The sequence below is a fragment of the Ascidia mentula genome, assembly GCF_947561715.1.
Source record: "Ascidia mentula chromosome 3 unlocalized genomic scaffold, kaAscMent1.1 SUPER_3_unloc_6, whole genome shotgun sequence".
Taxonomy (NCBI): domain Eukaryota; kingdom Metazoa; phylum Chordata; class Ascidiacea; order Phlebobranchia; family Ascidiidae; genus Ascidia; species Ascidia mentula.
The window spans coordinates 1-15,723 of record NW_028113730.1 but is presented as its reverse complement, the minus strand read 5'-3'; the positions used below and the strand labels follow the sequence as shown (position 1 = coordinate 15,723).

The window sequence follows — 15,723 nt, the reverse complement described above, 5'->3', positions numbered from 1 at the left end:
AAAACAATTGCACGAAACAGCGGTGCATCCCATGAGTGCGTGTGTGTCGTCTGTATGCACACGCCAAGGAAAGAGAGGTAGAGAGGGAGGACGGGAGAGCAATTAATTTAACGGCACATTTGGTTGTTGTGCTTGTCGGAGACCAGATAAAACAAGCCGTGAAATGCACAATGCGGCAAACACAAGGACGGACGACAAAAATGCTACCTCTCAAGAAGCTGTGCAAAGCATACTTACCTGACGGGGGCCTTCACCGTGATCAGGCCGGCGGTGGGCCCAGGGCGAGGCTTAGCCATTGCACTTAGGCTTAGCTGACCCTTGCGATTACCCCAAATGTGGGTAACTCGGCCGTACAATTTCTGCTAGTGGGGACTGCGTTCGCGCTATCCCCGTCTTTTACTAATCCTCTGATGTAGAGCAAAACGTAAGGTAGAAACGAAGTTTCTACGGGGGGGATTCGCCTGTTACGGTCAGGAGGAGTCGTGTCGGGGGTTGGGAGGTGGGTCATGGGTCCGTTTGTGACGTCATGTGGTGAACAAACTAATTTGAATGGCCTGCCAAAAACGGTAGGAAAAAAACCAGGAAATTTTTTTTTTTTTTTCATTTTTCACCGGAATAAAATTTGGCAGCAAATGCGAGACGGACTCTTCCGGACGTTGCGGACTCAGTGGATGTTGCGGCATCGCTTCTCGGCTCTTTAGAGCTAAGATCAAGTGTAGTATCTGTTCTTCTCAGTTTAATACCTGGGACGCAAGCGATTCGCTTGCATGTCTTTGTATTAACCTGATTTTTGGACAGGGGGCACGGTGCCGGAGCTTGCTTCGACCTGCCCACGGGTTGTCCTGGTATTGCACTACCTCCAGGCACGGCCCACATTCCCACACATGTGGGAATAACCATCTGTTAATCATTCGCAAAACAATTGCACGAAACAGCGGTGCATCCCATGAGTGCGTGTGTGTCGTCTGTATGCACACGCCAAGGAAAGAGAGGTAGAGAGGGAGGACGGGAGAGCAATTAATTTAACGGCACATTTGGTTGTTGTGCTTGTCGGAGACCAGATAAAACAAGCCGTGAAATGCACAATGCGGCAAACACAAGGACGGACGACAAAAATGCTACCTCTCAAGAAGCTGTGCAAAGCATACTTACCTGACGGGGGCCTTCACCGTGATCAGGCCGGCGGTGGGCCCAGGGCGAGGCTTAGCCATTGCACTTAGGCTTAGCTGACCCTTGCGATTACCCCAAATGTGGGTAACTCGGCCGTACAATTTCTGCTAGTGGGGACTGCGTTCGCGCTATCCCCGTCTTTTACTAATCCTCTGATGTAGAGCAAAACGTAAGGTAGAAACGAAGTTTCTACGGGGGGGATTCGCCTGTTACGGTCAGGAGGAGTCGTGTCGGGGGTTGGGAGGTGGGTCATGGGTCCGTTTGTGACGTCATGTGGTGAACAAACTAATTTGAATGGCCTGCCAAAAACGGTAGGAAAAAAACCAGGAAATTTTTTTTTTTTTTTCATTTTTCACCGGAATAAAATTTGGCAGCAAATGCGAGACGGACTCTTCCGGACGTTGCGGACTCAGTGGATGTTGCGGCATCGCTTCTCGGCTCTTTAGAGCTAAGATCAAGTGTAGTATCTGTTCTTCTCAGTTTAATACCTGGGACGCAAGCGATTCGCTTGCATGTCTTTGTATTAACCTGATTTTTGGACAGGGGGCACGGTGCCGGAGCTTGCTTCGACCTGCCCACGGGTTGTCCTGGTATTGCACTACCTCCAGGCACGGCCCACATTCCCACACATGTGGGAATAACCATCTGTTAATCATTCGCAAAACAATTGCACGAAACAGCGGTGCATCCCATGAGTGCGTGTGTGTCGTCTGTATGCACACGCCAAGGAAAGAGAGGTAGAGAGGGAGGACGGGAGAGCAATTAATTTAACGGCACATTTGGTTGTTGTGCTTGTCGGAGACCAGATAAAACAAGCCGTGAAATGCACAATGCGGCAAACACAAGGACGGACGACAAAAATGCTACCTCTCAAGAAGCTGTGCAAAGCATACTTACCTGACGGGGGCCTTCACCGTGATCAGGCCGGCGGTGGGCCCAGGGCGAGGCTTAGCCATTGCACTTAGGCTTAGCTGACCCTTGCGATTACCCCAAATGTGGGTAACTCGGCCGTACAATTTCTGCTAGTGGGGACTGCGTTCGCGCTATCCCCGTCTTTTACTAATCCTCTGATGTAGAGCAAAACGTAAGGTAGAAACGAAGTTTCTACGGGGGGGATTCGCCTGTTACGGTCAGGAGGAGTCGTGTCGGGGGTTGGGAGGTGGGTCATGGGTCCGTTTGTGACGTCATGTGGTGAACAAACTAATTTGAATGGCCTGCCAAAAACGGTAGGAAAAAAACCAGGAAATTTTTTTTTTTTTTTCATTTTTCACCGGAATAAAATTTGGCAGCAAATGCGAGACGGACTCTTCCGGACGTTGCGGACTCAGTGGATGTTGCGGCATCGCTTCTCGGCTCTTTAGAGCTAAGATCAAGTGTAGTATCTGTTCTTCTCAGTTTAATACCTGGGACGCAAGCGATTCGCTTGCATGTCTTTGTATTAACCTGATTTTTGGACAGGGGGCACGGTGCCGGAGCTTGCTTCGACCTGCCCACGGGTTGTCCTGGTATTGCACTACCTCCAGGCACGGCCCACATTCCCACACATGTGGGAATAACCATCTGTTAATCATTCGCAAAACAATTGCACGAAACAGCGGTGCATCCCATGAGTGCGTGTGTGTCGTCTGTATGCACACGCCAAGGAAAGAGAGGTAGAGAGGGAGGACGGGAGAGCAATTAATTTAACGGCACATTTGGTTGTTGTGCTTGTCGGAGACCAGATAAAACAAGCCGTGAAATGCACAATGCGGCAAACACAAGGACGGACGACAAAAATGCTACCTCTCAAGAAGCTGTGCAAAGCATACTTACCTGACGGGGGCCTTCACCGTGATCAGGCCGGCGGTGGGCCCAGGGCGAGGCTTAGCCATTGCACTTAGGCTTAGCTGACCCTTGCGATTACCCCAAATGTGGGTAACTCGGCCGTACAATTTCTGCTAGTGGGGACTGCGTTCGCGCTATCCCCGTCTTTTACTAATCCTCTGATGTAGAGCAAAACGTAAGGTAGAAACGAAGTTTCTACGGGGGGGATTCGCCTGTTACGGTCAGGAGGAGTCGTGTCGGGGGTTGGGAGGTGGGTCATGGGTCCGTTTGTGACGTCATGTGGTGAACAAACTAATTTGAATGGCCTGCCAAAAACGGTAGGAAAAAAACCAGGAAATTTTTTTTTTTTTTTCATTTTTCACCGGAATAAAATTTGGCAGCAAATGCGAGACGGACTCTTCCGGACGTTGCGGACTCAGTGGATGTTGCGGCATCGCTTCTCGGCTCTTTAGAGCTAAGATCAAGTGTAGTATCTGTTCTTCTCAGTTTAATACCTGGGACGCAAGCGATTCGCTTGCATGTCTTTGTATTAACCTGATTTTTGGACAGGGGGCACGGTGCCGGAGCTTGCTTCGACCTGCCCACGGGTTGTCCTGGTATTGCACTACCTCCAGGCACGGCCCACATTCCCACACATGTGGGAATAACCATCTGTTAATCATTCGCAAAACAATTGCACGAAACAGCGGTGCATCCCATGAGTGCGTGTGTGTCGTCTGTATGCACACGCCAAGGAAAGAGAGGTAGAGAGGGAGGACGGGAGAGCAATTAATTTAACGGCACATTTGGTTGTTGTGCTTGTCGGAGACCAGATAAAACAAGCCGTGAAATGCACAATGCGGCAAACACAAGGACGGACGACAAAAATGCTACCTCTCAAGAAGCTGTGCAAAGCATACTTACCTGACGGGGGCCTTCACCGTGATCAGGCCGGCGGTGGGCCCAGGGCGAGGCTTAGCCATTGCACTTAGGCTTAGCTGACCCTTGCGATTACCCCAAATGTGGGTAACTCGGCCGTACAATTTCTGCTAGTGGGGACTGCGTTCGCGCTATCCCCGTCTTTTACTAATCCTCTGATGTAGAGCAAAACGTAAGGTAGAAACGAAGTTTCTACGGGGGGGATTCGCCTGTTACGGTCAGGAGGAGTCGTGTCGGGGGTTGGGAGGTGGGTCATGGGTCCGTTTGTGACGTCATGTGGTGAACAAACTAATTTGAATGGCCTGCCAAAAACGGTAGGAAAAAAACCAGGAAATTTTTTTTTTTTTTTCATTTTTCACCGGAATAAAATTTGGCAGCAAATGCGAGACGGACTCTTCCGGACGTTGCGGACTCAGTGGATGTTGCGGCATCGCTTCTCGGCTCTTTAGAGCTAAGATCAAGTGTAGTATCTGTTCTTCTCAGTTTAATACCTGGGACGCAAGCGATTCGCTTGCATGTCTTTGTATTAACCTGATTTTTGGACAGGGGGCACGGTGCCGGAGCTTGCTTCGACCTGCCCACGGGTTGTCCTGGTATTGCACTACCTCCAGGCACGGCCCACATTCCCACACATGTGGGAATAACCATCTGTTAATCATTCGCAAAACAATTGCACGAAACAGCGGTGCATCCCATGAGTGCGTGTGTGTCGTCTGTATGCACACGCCAAGGAAAGAGAGGTAGAGAGGGAGGACGGGAGAGCAATTAATTTAACGGCACATTTGGTTGTTGTGCTTGTCGGAGACCAGATAAAACAAGCCGTGAAATGCACAATGCGGCAAACACAAGGACGGACGACAAAAATGCTACCTCTCAAGAAGCTGTGCAAAGCATACTTACCTGACGGGGGCCTTCACCGTGATCAGGCCGGCGGTGGGCCCAGGGCGAGGCTTAGCCATTGCACTTAGGCTTAGCTGACCCTTGCGATTACCCCAAATGTGGGTAACTCGGCCGTACAATTTCTGCTAGTGGGGACTGCGTTCGCGCTATCCCCGTCTTTTACTAATCCTCTGATGTAGAGCAAAACGTAAGGTAGAAACGAAGTTTCTACGGGGGGGATTCGCCTGTTACGGTCAGGAGGAGTCGTGTCGGGGGTTGGGAGGTGGGTCATGGGTCCGTTTGTGACGTCATGTGGTGAACAAACTAATTTGAATGGCCTGCCAAAAACGGTAGGAAAAAAACCAGGAAATTTTTTTTTTTTTTTCATTTTTCACCGGAATAAAATTTGGCAGCAAATGCGAGACGGACTCTTCCGGACGTTGCGGACTCAGTGGATGTTGCGGCATCGCTTCTCGGCTCTTTAGAGCTAAGATCAAGTGTAGTATCTGTTCTTCTCAGTTTAATACCTGGGACGCAAGCGATTCGCTTGCATGTCTTTGTATTAACCTGATTTTTGGACAGGGGGCACGGTGCCGGAGCTTGCTTCGACCTGCCCACGGGTTGTCCTGGTATTGCACTACCTCCAGGCACGGCCCACATTCCCACACATGTGGGAATAACCATCTGTTAATCATTCGCAAAACAATTGCACGAAACAGCGGTGCATCCCATGAGTGCGTGTGTGTCGTCTGTATGCACACGCCAAGGAAAGAGAGGTAGAGAGGGAGGACGGGAGAGCAATTAATTTAACGGCACATTTGGTTGTTGTGCTTGTCGGAGACCAGATAAAACAAGCCGTGAAATGCACAATGCGGCAAACACAAGGACGGACGACAAAAATGCTACCTCTCAAGAAGCTGTGCAAAGCATACTTACCTGACGGGGGCCTTCACCGTGATCAGGCCGGCGGTGGGCCCAGGGCGAGGCTTAGCCATTGCACTTAGGCTTAGCTGACCCTTGCGATTACCCCAAATGTGGGTAACTCGGCCGTACAATTTCTGCTAGTGGGGACTGCGTTCGCGCTATCCCCGTCTTTTACTAATCCTCTGATGTAGAGCAAAACGTAAGGTAGAAACGAAGTTTCTACGGGGGGGATTCGCCTGTTACGGTCAGGAGGAGTCGTGTCGGGGGTTGGGAGGTGGGTCATGGGTCCGTTTGTGACGTCATGTGGTGAACAAACTAATTTGAATGGCCTGCCAAAAACGGTAGGAAAAAAACCAGGAAATTTTTTTTTTTTTTTCATTTTTCACCGGAATAAAATTTGGCAGCAAATGCGAGACGGACTCTTCCGGACGTTGCGGACTCAGTGGATGTTGCGGCATCGCTTCTCGGCTCTTTAGAGCTAAGATCAAGTGTAGTATCTGTTCTTCTCAGTTTAATACCTGGGACGCAAGCGATTCGCTTGCATGTCTTTGTATTAACCTGATTTTTGGACAGGGGGCACGGTGCCGGAGCTTGCTTCGACCTGCCCACGGGTTGTCCTGGTATTGCACTACCTCCAGGCACGGCCCACATTCCCACACATGTGGGAATAACCATCTGTTAATCATTCGCAAAACAATTGCACGAAACAGCGGTGCATCCCATGAGTGCGTGTGTGTCGTCTGTATGCACACGCCAAGGAAAGAGAGGTAGAGAGGGAGGACGGGAGAGCAATTAATTTAACGGCACATTTGGTTGTTGTGCTTGTCGGAGACCAGATAAAACAAGCCGTGAAATGCACAATGCGGCAAACACAAGGACGGACGACAAAAATGCTACCTCTCAAGAAGCTGTGCAAAGCATACTTACCTGACGGGGGCCTTCACCGTGATCAGGCCGGCGGTGGGCCCAGGGCGAGGCTTAGCCATTGCACTTAGGCTTAGCTGACCCTTGCGATTACCCCAAATGTGGGTAACTCGGCCGTACAATTTCTGCTAGTGGGGACTGCGTTCGCGCTATCCCCGTCTTTTACTAATCCTCTGATGTAGAGCAAAACGTAAGGTAGAAACGAAGTTTCTACGGGGGGGATTCGCCTGTTACGGTCAGGAGGAGTCGTGTCGGGGGTTGGGAGGTGGGTCATGGGTCCGTTTGTGACGTCATGTGGTGAACAAACTAATTTGAATGGCCTGCCAAAAACGGTAGGAAAAAAACCAGGAAATTTTTTTTTTTTTTTCATTTTTCACCGGAATAAAATTTGGCAGCAAATGCGAGACGGACTCTTCCGGACGTTGCGGACTCAGTGGATGTTGCGGCATCGCTTCTCGGCTCTTTAGAGCTAAGATCAAGTGTAGTATCTGTTCTTCTCAGTTTAATACCTGGGACGCAAGCGATTCGCTTGCATGTCTTTGTATTAACCTGATTTTTGGACAGGGGGCACGGTGCCGGAGCTTGCTTCGACCTGCCCACGGGTTGTCCTGGTATTGCACTACCTCCAGGCACGGCCCACATTCCCACACATGTGGGAATAACCATCTGTTAATCATTCGCAAAACAATTGCACGAAACAGCGGTGCATCCCATGAGTGCGTGTGTGTCGTCTGTATGCACACGCCAAGGAAAGAGAGGTAGAGAGGGAGGACGGGAGAGCAATTAATTTAACGGCACATTTGGTTGTTGTGCTTGTCGGAGACCAGATAAAACAAGCCGTGAAATGCACAATGCGGCAAACACAAGGACGGACGACAAAAATGCTACCTCTCAAGAAGCTGTGCAAAGCATACTTACCTGACGGGGGCCTTCACCGTGATCAGGCCGGCGGTGGGCCCAGGGCGAGGCTTAGCCATTGCACTTAGGCTTAGCTGACCCTTGCGATTACCCCAAATGTGGGTAACTCGGCCGTACAATTTCTGCTAGTGGGGACTGCGTTCGCGCTATCCCCGTCTTTTACTAATCCTCTGATGTAGAGCAAAACGTAAGGTAGAAACGAAGTTTCTACGGGGGGGATTCGCCTGTTACGGTCAGGAGGAGTCGTGTCGGGGGTTGGGAGGTGGGTCATGGGTCCGTTTGTGACGTCATGTGGTGAACAAACTAATTTGAATGGCCTGCCAAAAACGGTAGGAAAAAAACCAGGAAATTTTTTTTTTTTTTTCATTTTTCACCGGAATAAAATTTGGCAGCAAATGCGAGACGGACTCTTCCGGACGTTGCGGACTCAGTGGATGTTGCGGCATCGCTTCTCGGCTCTTTAGAGCTAAGATCAAGTGTAGTATCTGTTCTTCTCAGTTTAATACCTGGGACGCAAGCGATTCGCTTGCATGTCTTTGTATTAACCTGATTTTTGGACAGGGGGCACGGTGCCGGAGCTTGCTTCGACCTGCCCACGGGTTGTCCTGGTATTGCACTACCTCCAGGCACGGCCCACATTCCCACACATGTGGGAATAACCATCTGTTAATCATTCGCAAAACAATTGCACGAAACAGCGGTGCATCCCATGAGTGCGTGTGTGTCGTCTGTATGCACACGCCAAGGAAAGAGAGGTAGAGAGGGAGGACGGGAGAGCAATTAATTTAACGGCACATTTGGTTGTTGTGCTTGTCGGAGACCAGATAAAACAAGCCGTGAAATGCACAATGCGGCAAACACAAGGACGGACGACAAAAATGCTACCTCTCAAGAAGCTGTGCAAAGCATACTTACCTGACGGGGGCCTTCACCGTGATCAGGCCGGCGGTGGGCCCAGGGCGAGGCTTAGCCATTGCACTTAGGCTTAGCTGACCCTTGCGATTACCCCAAATGTGGGTAACTCGGCCGTACAATTTCTGCTAGTGGGGACTGCGTTCGCGCTATCCCCGTCTTTTACTAATCCTCTGATGTAGAGCAAAACGTAAGGTAGAAACGAAGTTTCTACGGGGGGGATTCGCCTGTTACGGTCAGGAGGAGTCGTGTCGGGGGTTGGGAGGTGGGTCATGGGTCCGTTTGTGACGTCATGTGGTGAACAAACTAATTTGAATGGCCTGCCAAAAACGGTAGGAAAAAAACCAGGAAATTTTTTTTTTTTTTTCATTTTTCACCGGAATAAAATTTGGCAGCAAATGCGAGACGGACTCTTCCGGACGTTGCGGACTCAGTGGATGTTGCGGCATCGCTTCTCGGCTCTTTAGAGCTAAGATCAAGTGTAGTATCTGTTCTTCTCAGTTTAATACCTGGGACGCAAGCGATTCGCTTGCATGTCTTTGTATTAACCTGATTTTTGGACAGGGGGCACGGTGCCGGAGCTTGCTTCGACCTGCCCACGGGTTGTCCTGGTATTGCACTACCTCCAGGCACGGCCCACATTCCCACACATGTGGGAATAACCATCTGTTAATCATTCGCAAAACAATTGCACGAAACAGCGGTGCATCCCATGAGTGCGTGTGTGTCGTCTGTATGCACACGCCAAGGAAAGAGAGGTAGAGAGGGAGGACGGGAGAGCAATTAATTTAACGGCACATTTGGTTGTTGTGCTTGTCGGAGACCAGATAAAACAAGCCGTGAAATGCACAATGCGGCAAACACAAGGACGGACGACAAAAATGCTACCTCTCAAGAAGCTGTGCAAAGCATACTTACCTGACGGGGGCCTTCACCGTGATCAGGCCGGCGGTGGGCCCAGGGCGAGGCTTAGCCATTGCACTTAGGCTTAGCTGACCCTTGCGATTACCCCAAATGTGGGTAACTCGGCCGTACAATTTCTGCTAGTGGGGACTGCGTTCGCGCTATCCCCGTCTTTTACTAATCCTCTGATGTAGAGCAAAACGTAAGGTAGAAACGAAGTTTCTACGGGGGGGATTCGCCTGTTACGGTCAGGAGGAGTCGTGTCGGGGGTTGGGAGGTGGGTCATGGGTCCGTTTGTGACGTCATGTGGTGAACAAACTAATTTGAATGGCCTGCCAAAAACGGTAGGAAAAAAACCAGGAAATTTTTTTTTTTTTTTCATTTTTCACCGGAATAAAATTTGGCAGCAAATGCGAGACGGACTCTTCCGGACGTTGCGGACTCAGTGGATGTTGCGGCATCGCTTCTCGGCTCTTTAGAGCTAAGATCAAGTGTAGTATCTGTTCTTCTCAGTTTAATACCTGGGACGCAAGCGATTCGCTTGCATGTCTTTGTATTAACCTGATTTTTGGACAGGGGGCACGGTGCCGGAGCTTGCTTCGACCTGCCCACGGGTTGTCCTGGTATTGCACTACCTCCAGGCACGGCCCACATTCCCACACATGTGGGAATAACCATCTGTTAATCATTCGCAAAACAATTGCACGAAACAGCGGTGCATCCCATGAGTGCGTGTGTGTCGTCTGTATGCACACGCCAAGGAAAGAGAGGTAGAGAGGGAGGACGGGAGAGCAATTAATTTAACGGCACATTTGGTTGTTGTGCTTGTCGGAGACCAGATAAAACAAGCCGTGAAATGCACAATGCGGCAAACACAAGGACGGACGACAAAAATGCTACCTCTCAAGAAGCTGTGCAAAGCATACTTACCTGACGGGGGCCTTCACCGTGATCAGGCCGGCGGTGGGCCCAGGGCGAGGCTTAGCCATTGCACTTAGGCTTAGCTGACCCTTGCGATTACCCCAAATGTGGGTAACTCGGCCGTACAATTTCTGCTAGTGGGGACTGCGTTCGCGCTATCCCCGTCTTTTACTAATCCTCTGATGTAGAGCAAAACGTAAGGTAGAAACGAAGTTTCTACGGGGGGGATTCGCCTGTTACGGTCAGGAGGAGTCGTGTCGGGGGTTGGGAGGTGGGTCATGGGTCCGTTTGTGACGTCATGTGGTGAACAAACTAATTTGAATGGCCTGCCAAAAACGGTAGGAAAAAAACCAGGAAATTTTTTTTTTTTTTTCATTTTTCACCGGAATAAAATTTGGCAGCAAATGCGAGACGGACTCTTCCGGACGTTGCGGACTCAGTGGATGTTGCGGCATCGCTTCTCGGCTCTTTAGAGCTAAGATCAAGTGTAGTATCTGTTCTTCTCAGTTTAATACCTGGGACGCAAGCGATTCGCTTGCATGTCTTTGTATTAACCTGATTTTTGGACAGGGGGCACGGTGCCGGAGCTTGCTTCGACCTGCCCACGGGTTGTCCTGGTATTGCACTACCTCCAGGCACGGCCCACATTCCCACACATGTGGGAATAACCATCTGTTAATCATTCGCAAAACAATTGCACGAAACAGCGGTGCATCCCATGAGTGCGTGTGTGTCGTCTGTATGCACACGCCAAGGAAAGAGAGGTAGAGAGGGAGGACGGGAGAGCAATTAATTTAACGGCACATTTGGTTGTTGTGCTTGTCGGAGACCAGATAAAACAAGCCGTGAAATGCACAATGCGGCAAACACAAGGACGGACGACAAAAATGCTACCTCTCAAGAAGCTGTGCAAAGCATACTTACCTGACGGGGGCCTTCACCGTGATCAGGCCGGCGGTGGGCCCAGGGCGAGGCTTAGCCATTGCACTTAGGCTTAGCTGACCCTTGCGATTACCCCAAATGTGGGTAACTCGGCCGTACAATTTCTGCTAGTGGGGACTGCGTTCGCGCTATCCCCGTCTTTTACTAATCCTCTGATGTAGAGCAAAACGTAAGGTAGAAACGAAGTTTCTACGGGGGGGATTCGCCTGTTACGGTCAGGAGGAGTCGTGTCGGGGGTTGGGAGGTGGGTCATGGGTCCGTTTGTGACGTCATGTGGTGAACAAACTAATTTGAATGGCCTGCCAAAAACGGTAGGAAAAAAACCAGGAAATTTTTTTTTTTTTTTCATTTTTCACCGGAATAAAATTTGGCAGCAAATGCGAGACGGACTCTTCCGGACGTTGCGGACTCAGTGGATGTTGCGGCATCGCTTCTCGGCTCTTTAGAGCTAAGATCAAGTGTAGTATCTGTTCTTCTCAGTTTAATACCTGGGACGCAAGCGATTCGCTTGCATGTCTTTGTATTAACCTGATTTTTGGACAGGGGGCACGGTGCCGGAGCTTGCTTCGACCTGCCCACGGGTTGTCCTGGTATTGCACTACCTCCAGGCACGGCCCACATTCCCACACATGTGGGAATAACCATCTGTTAATCATTCGCAAAACAATTGCACGAAACAGCGGTGCATCCCATGAGTGCGTGTGTGTCGTCTGTATGCACACGCCAAGGAAAGAGAGGTAGAGAGGGAGGACGGGAGAGCAATTAATTTAACGGCACATTTGGTTGTTGTGCTTGTCGGAGACCAGATAAAACAAGCCGTGAAATGCACAATGCGGCAAACACAAGGACGGACGACAAAAATGCTACCTCTCAAGAAGCTGTGCAAAGCATACTTACCTGACGGGGGCCTTCACCGTGATCAGGCCGGCGGTGGGCCCAGGGCGAGGCTTAGCCATTGCACTTAGGCTTAGCTGACCCTTGCGATTACCCCAAATGTGGGTAACTCGGCCGTACAATTTCTGCTAGTGGGGACTGCGTTCGCGCTATCCCCGTCTTTTACTAATCCTCTGATGTAGAGCAAAACGTAAGGTAGAAACGAAGTTTCTACGGGGGGGATTCGCCTGTTACGGTCAGGAGGAGTCGTGTCGGGGGTTGGGAGGTGGGTCATGGGTCCGTTTGTGACGTCATGTGGTGAACAAACTAATTTGAATGGCCTGCCAAAAACGGTAGGAAAAAAACCAGGAAATTTTTTTTTTTTTTTCATTTTTCACCGGAATAAAATTTGGCAGCAAATGCGAGACGGACTCTTCCGGACGTTGCGGACTCAGTGGATGTTGCGGCATCGCTTCTCGGCTCTTTAGAGCTAAGATCAAGTGTAGTATCTGTTCTTCTCAGTTTAATACCTGGGACGCAAGCGATTCGCTTGCATGTCTTTGTATTAACCTGATTTTTGGACAGGGGGCACGGTGCCGGAGCTTGCTTCGACCTGCCACGGGTTGTCCTGGTATTGCACTACCTCCAGGCACGGCCCACATTCCCACACATGTGGGAATAACCCATCTGTTAATCATTCGCAAAACAATTGCACGAAACAGCGGTGCATCCCATGAGTGCGTGTGTGTCGTCTGTATGCACACGCCAAGGAAAGAGAGGTAGAGAGGGAGGACGGGAGAGCAATTAATTTAACGGCACATTTGGTTGTTGTGCTTGTCGGAGACCAGATAAAACAAGCCGTGAAATGCACAATGCGGCAAACACAAGGACGGACGACAAAAATGCTACCTCTCAAGAAGCTGTGCAAAGCATACTTACCTGACGGGGGCCTTCACCGTGATCAGGCCGGCGGTGGGCCCAGGGCGAGGCTTAGCCATTGCACTTAGGCTTAGCTGACCCTTGCGATTACCCCAAATGTGGGTAACTCGGCCGTACAATTTCTGCTAGTGGGGACTGCGTTCGCGCTATCCCCGTCTTTTACTAATCCTCTGATGTAGAGCAAAACGTAAGGTAGAAACGAAGTTTCTACGGGGGGGATTCGCCTGTTACGGTCAGGAGGAGTCGTGTCGGGGGTTGGGAGGTGGGTCATGGGTCCGTTTGTGACGTCATGTGGTGAACAAACTAATTTGAATGGCCTGCCAAAAACGGTAGGAAAAAAACCAGGAAATTTTTTTTTTTTTTTTCATTTTTCACCGGAATAAAATTTGGCAGCAAATGCGAGACGGACTCTTCCGGACGTTGCGGACTCAGTGGATGTTGCGGCATCGCTTCTCGGCTCTTTAGAGCTAAGATCAAGTGTAGTATCTGTTCTTCTCAGTTTAATACCTGGGACGCAAGCGATTCGCTTGCATGTCTTTGTATTAACCTGATTTTTGGACAGGGGGCACGGTGCCGGAGCTTGCTTCGACCTGCCCACGGGTTGTCCTGGTATTGCACTACCTCCAGGCACGGCCCCACATTCCCACACATGTGGGAATAACCATCTGTTAATCATTCGCAAAACAATTGCACGAAACAGCGGTGCATCCCATGAGTGCGTGTGTGTCGTCTGTATGCACACGCCAAGGAAAGAGAGGTAGAGAGGGAGGACGGGAGAGCAATTAATTTAACGGCACATTTGGTTGTTGTGCTTGTCGGAGACCAGATAAAACAAGCCGTGAAATGCACAATGCGGCAAACACAAGGACGGACGACAAAAATGCTACCTCTCAAGAAGCTGTGCAAAGCATACTTACCTGACGGGGGCCTTCACCGTGATCAGGCCGGCGGTGGGCCCAGGGCGAGGCTTAGCCATTGCACTTAGGCTTAGCTGACCCTTGCGATTACCCCAAATGTGGGTAACTCGGCCGTACAATTTCTGCTAGTGGGGACTGCGTTCGCGCTATCCCGTCTTTTACTAATCCTCTGATGTAGAGCAAAACGTAAGGTAGAAACGAAGTTTCTACGGGGGGGATTCGCCTGTTACGGTCAGGAGGAGTCGTGTCGGGGGTTGGGAGGTGGGGTCATGGGTCCGTTTGTGACGTCATGTGGTGAACAAACTAATTTGAATGGCCTGCCAAAAACGGTAGGAAAAAAACCAGGAAATTTTTTTTTTTTTTTCATTTTTCACCGGAATAAAATTTGGCAGCAAATGCGAGACGGACTCTTCCGGACGTTGCGGACTCAGTGGATGTTGCGGCATCGCTTCTCGGCTCTTTAGAGCTAAGATCAAGTGTAGTATCTGTTCTTCTCAGTTTAATACCTGGGACGCAAGCGATTCGCTTGCATGTCTTTGTATTAACCTGATTTTTGGACAGGGGGCACGGTGCCGGAGCTTGCTTCGACCTGCCCACGGGTTGTCCTGGTATTGCACTACCTCCAGGCACGGCCCACATTCCCACACATGTGGGAATAACCATCTGTTAATCATTCGCAAAACAATTGCACGAAACAGCGGTGCATCCCATGAGTGCGTGTGTGTCGTCTGTATGCACACGCCAAGGAAAGAGAGGTAGAGAGGGAGGACGGGAGAGCAATTAATTTAACGGCACATTTGGTTGTTGTGCTTGTCGGAGACCAGATAAAACAAGCCGTGAAATGCACAATGCGGCAAACACAAGGACGGACGACAAAAATGCTACCTCTCAAGAAGCTGTGCAAAGCATACTTACCTGACGGGGGCCTTCACCGTGATCAGGCCGGCGGTGGGGCCCAGGGCGAGGCTTAGCCATTGCACTTAGGGCTTAGCTGACCCTTGCGATTACCCCAAATGTGGGTAACTCGGCCGTACAATTTCTGCTAGTGGGGACTGCGTTCGCGCTATCCCCGTCTTTTACTAATCCTCTGATGTAGAGCAAAACGTAAGGTAGAAACGAAGTTTCTACGGGGGGGATTCGCCTGTTACGGTCAGGAGGAGTCGTGTCGGGGGTTGGGAGGTGGGTCATGGGTCCGTTTGTGACGTCATGTGGTGAACAAACTAATTTGAATGGCCTGCCAAAAACGGTAGGAAAAAAACCAGGAAATTTTTTTTTTTTTTTCATTTTTCACCGGAATAAAATTTGGCAGCAAATGCGAGACGGACTCTTCCGGACGTTGCGGACTCAGTGGATGTTGCGGCATCGCTTCTCGGCTCTTTAGAGCTAAGATCAAGTGTAGTATCTGTTCTTCTCAGTTTAATACCTGGGACGCAAGCGATTCGCTTGCATGTCTTTGTATTAACCTGATTTTTGGACAGGGGGCACGGTGCCGGAGCTTGCTTCGACCTGCCCACGGGTTGTCCTGGTATTGCACTACCTCCAGGCACGGCCCACATTCCCACACATGTGGGAATAACCATCTGTTAATCATTCGCAAAACAATTGCACGAAACAGCGGTGCATCCCATGAGTGCGTGTGTGTCGTCTGTATGCACACGCCAAGGAAAGAGAGGTAGAGAGGGAGGACGGGAGAGCAATTAATTTAACGGCACATTTGGTTGTTGTGCTTGTCGGAGACCAGATAAAACAAGCCGTGAAA

The 15,723-nt window shown here is 50.1% G+C and overlaps 34 non-coding genes across 34 annotated transcripts; all 34 read left to right on the top strand.

Annotated features, from left to right (window-relative positions):
* The first annotated feature begins 229 nt into the window (after window positions 1-229).
* Window positions 230-393, top strand: LOC145917468 (U1 spliceosomal RNA). Its single transcript, XR_014405504.1, has one exon. It is a non-coding gene; the product is annotated as a U1 spliceosomal RNA (small nuclear RNA).
* Window positions 394-681: 288 nt separating this feature from the next.
* On the top strand, window positions 682-879 carry LOC145917506 (U2 spliceosomal RNA). The gene has a single exon (XR_014405541.1). It is a non-coding gene; the product is annotated as a U2 spliceosomal RNA (small nuclear RNA).
* Window positions 880-1,144: 265 nt separating this feature from the next.
* On the top strand, window positions 1,145-1,308 carry LOC145917467 (U1 spliceosomal RNA). The gene has a single exon (XR_014405503.1). It is a non-coding gene; the product is annotated as a U1 spliceosomal RNA (small nuclear RNA).
* A 288-nt stretch (window positions 1,309-1,596) lies between these two features.
* Window positions 1,597-1,794, top strand: LOC145917505 (U2 spliceosomal RNA). The gene has a single exon (XR_014405540.1). It is a non-coding gene; the product is annotated as a U2 spliceosomal RNA (small nuclear RNA).
* A 265-nt stretch (window positions 1,795-2,059) lies between these two features.
* Window positions 2,060-2,223, top strand: LOC145917466 (U1 spliceosomal RNA). Its single transcript, XR_014405502.1, has one exon. It is a non-coding gene; the product is annotated as a U1 spliceosomal RNA (small nuclear RNA).
* Window positions 2,224-2,511: 288 nt separating this feature from the next.
* Window positions 2,512-2,709, top strand: LOC145917504 (U2 spliceosomal RNA). Its single transcript, XR_014405539.1, has one exon. It is a non-coding gene; the product is annotated as a U2 spliceosomal RNA (small nuclear RNA).
* A 265-nt stretch (window positions 2,710-2,974) lies between these two features.
* On the top strand, window positions 2,975-3,138 carry LOC145917465 (U1 spliceosomal RNA). The gene has a single exon (XR_014405501.1). It is a non-coding gene; the product is annotated as a U1 spliceosomal RNA (small nuclear RNA).
* A 288-nt stretch (window positions 3,139-3,426) lies between these two features.
* On the top strand, window positions 3,427-3,624 carry LOC145917502 (U2 spliceosomal RNA). Its single transcript, XR_014405537.1, has one exon. It is a non-coding gene; the product is annotated as a U2 spliceosomal RNA (small nuclear RNA).
* A 265-nt stretch (window positions 3,625-3,889) lies between these two features.
* On the top strand, window positions 3,890-4,053 carry LOC145917464 (U1 spliceosomal RNA). The gene has a single exon (XR_014405500.1). It is a non-coding gene; the product is annotated as a U1 spliceosomal RNA (small nuclear RNA).
* Window positions 4,054-4,341: 288 nt separating this feature from the next.
* Window positions 4,342-4,539, top strand: LOC145917501 (U2 spliceosomal RNA). The gene has a single exon (XR_014405536.1). It is a non-coding gene; the product is annotated as a U2 spliceosomal RNA (small nuclear RNA).
* Window positions 4,540-4,804: 265 nt separating this feature from the next.
* Window positions 4,805-4,968, top strand: LOC145917463 (U1 spliceosomal RNA). Its single transcript, XR_014405499.1, has one exon. It is a non-coding gene; the product is annotated as a U1 spliceosomal RNA (small nuclear RNA).
* A 288-nt stretch (window positions 4,969-5,256) lies between these two features.
* On the top strand, window positions 5,257-5,454 carry LOC145917500 (U2 spliceosomal RNA). Its single transcript, XR_014405535.1, has one exon. It is a non-coding gene; the product is annotated as a U2 spliceosomal RNA (small nuclear RNA).
* Window positions 5,455-5,719: 265 nt separating this feature from the next.
* On the top strand, window positions 5,720-5,883 carry LOC145917462 (U1 spliceosomal RNA). The gene has a single exon (XR_014405498.1). It is a non-coding gene; the product is annotated as a U1 spliceosomal RNA (small nuclear RNA).
* A 288-nt stretch (window positions 5,884-6,171) lies between these two features.
* Window positions 6,172-6,369, top strand: LOC145917499 (U2 spliceosomal RNA). The gene has a single exon (XR_014405534.1). It is a non-coding gene; the product is annotated as a U2 spliceosomal RNA (small nuclear RNA).
* Window positions 6,370-6,634: 265 nt separating this feature from the next.
* Window positions 6,635-6,798, top strand: LOC145917461 (U1 spliceosomal RNA). Its single transcript, XR_014405497.1, has one exon. It is a non-coding gene; the product is annotated as a U1 spliceosomal RNA (small nuclear RNA).
* Window positions 6,799-7,086: 288 nt separating this feature from the next.
* On the top strand, window positions 7,087-7,284 carry LOC145917498 (U2 spliceosomal RNA). The gene has a single exon (XR_014405533.1). It is a non-coding gene; the product is annotated as a U2 spliceosomal RNA (small nuclear RNA).
* A 265-nt stretch (window positions 7,285-7,549) lies between these two features.
* LOC145917459 (U1 spliceosomal RNA) lies at window positions 7,550-7,713 on the top strand. Its single transcript, XR_014405496.1, has one exon. It is a non-coding gene; the product is annotated as a U1 spliceosomal RNA (small nuclear RNA).
* A 288-nt stretch (window positions 7,714-8,001) lies between these two features.
* On the top strand, window positions 8,002-8,199 carry LOC145917497 (U2 spliceosomal RNA). Its single transcript, XR_014405532.1, has one exon. It is a non-coding gene; the product is annotated as a U2 spliceosomal RNA (small nuclear RNA).
* A 265-nt stretch (window positions 8,200-8,464) lies between these two features.
* On the top strand, window positions 8,465-8,628 carry LOC145917447 (U1 spliceosomal RNA). Its single transcript, XR_014405485.1, has one exon. It is a non-coding gene; the product is annotated as a U1 spliceosomal RNA (small nuclear RNA).
* Window positions 8,629-8,916: 288 nt separating this feature from the next.
* On the top strand, window positions 8,917-9,114 carry LOC145917496 (U2 spliceosomal RNA). Its single transcript, XR_014405531.1, has one exon. It is a non-coding gene; the product is annotated as a U2 spliceosomal RNA (small nuclear RNA).
* Window positions 9,115-9,379: 265 nt separating this feature from the next.
* LOC145917503 (U1 spliceosomal RNA) lies at window positions 9,380-9,543 on the top strand. The gene has a single exon (XR_014405538.1). It is a non-coding gene; the product is annotated as a U1 spliceosomal RNA (small nuclear RNA).
* Window positions 9,544-9,831: 288 nt separating this feature from the next.
* On the top strand, window positions 9,832-10,029 carry LOC145917495 (U2 spliceosomal RNA). The gene has a single exon (XR_014405530.1). It is a non-coding gene; the product is annotated as a U2 spliceosomal RNA (small nuclear RNA).
* A 265-nt stretch (window positions 10,030-10,294) lies between these two features.
* Window positions 10,295-10,458, top strand: LOC145917491 (U1 spliceosomal RNA). Its single transcript, XR_014405527.1, has one exon. It is a non-coding gene; the product is annotated as a U1 spliceosomal RNA (small nuclear RNA).
* Window positions 10,459-10,746: 288 nt separating this feature from the next.
* LOC145917494 (U2 spliceosomal RNA) lies at window positions 10,747-10,944 on the top strand. The gene has a single exon (XR_014405529.1). It is a non-coding gene; the product is annotated as a U2 spliceosomal RNA (small nuclear RNA).
* A 265-nt stretch (window positions 10,945-11,209) lies between these two features.
* On the top strand, window positions 11,210-11,373 carry LOC145917480 (U1 spliceosomal RNA). Its single transcript, XR_014405516.1, has one exon. It is a non-coding gene; the product is annotated as a U1 spliceosomal RNA (small nuclear RNA).
* A 288-nt stretch (window positions 11,374-11,661) lies between these two features.
* On the top strand, window positions 11,662-11,859 carry LOC145917492 (U2 spliceosomal RNA). The gene has a single exon (XR_014405528.1). It is a non-coding gene; the product is annotated as a U2 spliceosomal RNA (small nuclear RNA).
* A 265-nt stretch (window positions 11,860-12,124) lies between these two features.
* Window positions 12,125-12,288, top strand: LOC145917469 (U1 spliceosomal RNA). Its single transcript, XR_014405505.1, has one exon. It is a non-coding gene; the product is annotated as a U1 spliceosomal RNA (small nuclear RNA).
* A 288-nt stretch (window positions 12,289-12,576) lies between these two features.
* LOC145917458 (U2 spliceosomal RNA) lies at window positions 12,577-12,773 on the top strand. Its single transcript, XR_014405495.1, has one exon. It is a non-coding gene; the product is annotated as a U2 spliceosomal RNA (small nuclear RNA).
* A 266-nt stretch (window positions 12,774-13,039) lies between these two features.
* LOC145917440 (U1 spliceosomal RNA) lies at window positions 13,040-13,203 on the top strand. The gene has a single exon (XR_014405479.1). It is a non-coding gene; the product is annotated as a U1 spliceosomal RNA (small nuclear RNA).
* A 289-nt stretch (window positions 13,204-13,492) lies between these two features.
* Window positions 13,493-13,690, top strand: LOC145917456 (U2 spliceosomal RNA). Its single transcript, XR_014405494.1, has one exon. It is a non-coding gene; the product is annotated as a U2 spliceosomal RNA (small nuclear RNA).
* A 266-nt stretch (window positions 13,691-13,956) lies between these two features.
* LOC145917487 (U1 spliceosomal RNA) lies at window positions 13,957-14,120 on the top strand. The gene has a single exon (XR_014405523.1). It is a non-coding gene; the product is annotated as a U1 spliceosomal RNA (small nuclear RNA).
* Window positions 14,121-14,408: 288 nt separating this feature from the next.
* On the top strand, window positions 14,409-14,606 carry LOC145917490 (U2 spliceosomal RNA). Its single transcript, XR_014405526.1, has one exon. It is a non-coding gene; the product is annotated as a U2 spliceosomal RNA (small nuclear RNA).
* Window positions 14,607-14,871: 265 nt separating this feature from the next.
* Window positions 14,872-15,037, top strand: LOC145917486 (U1 spliceosomal RNA). The gene has a single exon (XR_014405522.1). It is a non-coding gene; the product is annotated as a U1 spliceosomal RNA (small nuclear RNA).
* Window positions 15,038-15,325: 288 nt separating this feature from the next.
* Window positions 15,326-15,523, top strand: LOC145917489 (U2 spliceosomal RNA). Its single transcript, XR_014405525.1, has one exon. It is a non-coding gene; the product is annotated as a U2 spliceosomal RNA (small nuclear RNA).
* The last annotated feature ends 200 nt before the right edge of the window (window positions 15,524-15,723 follow it).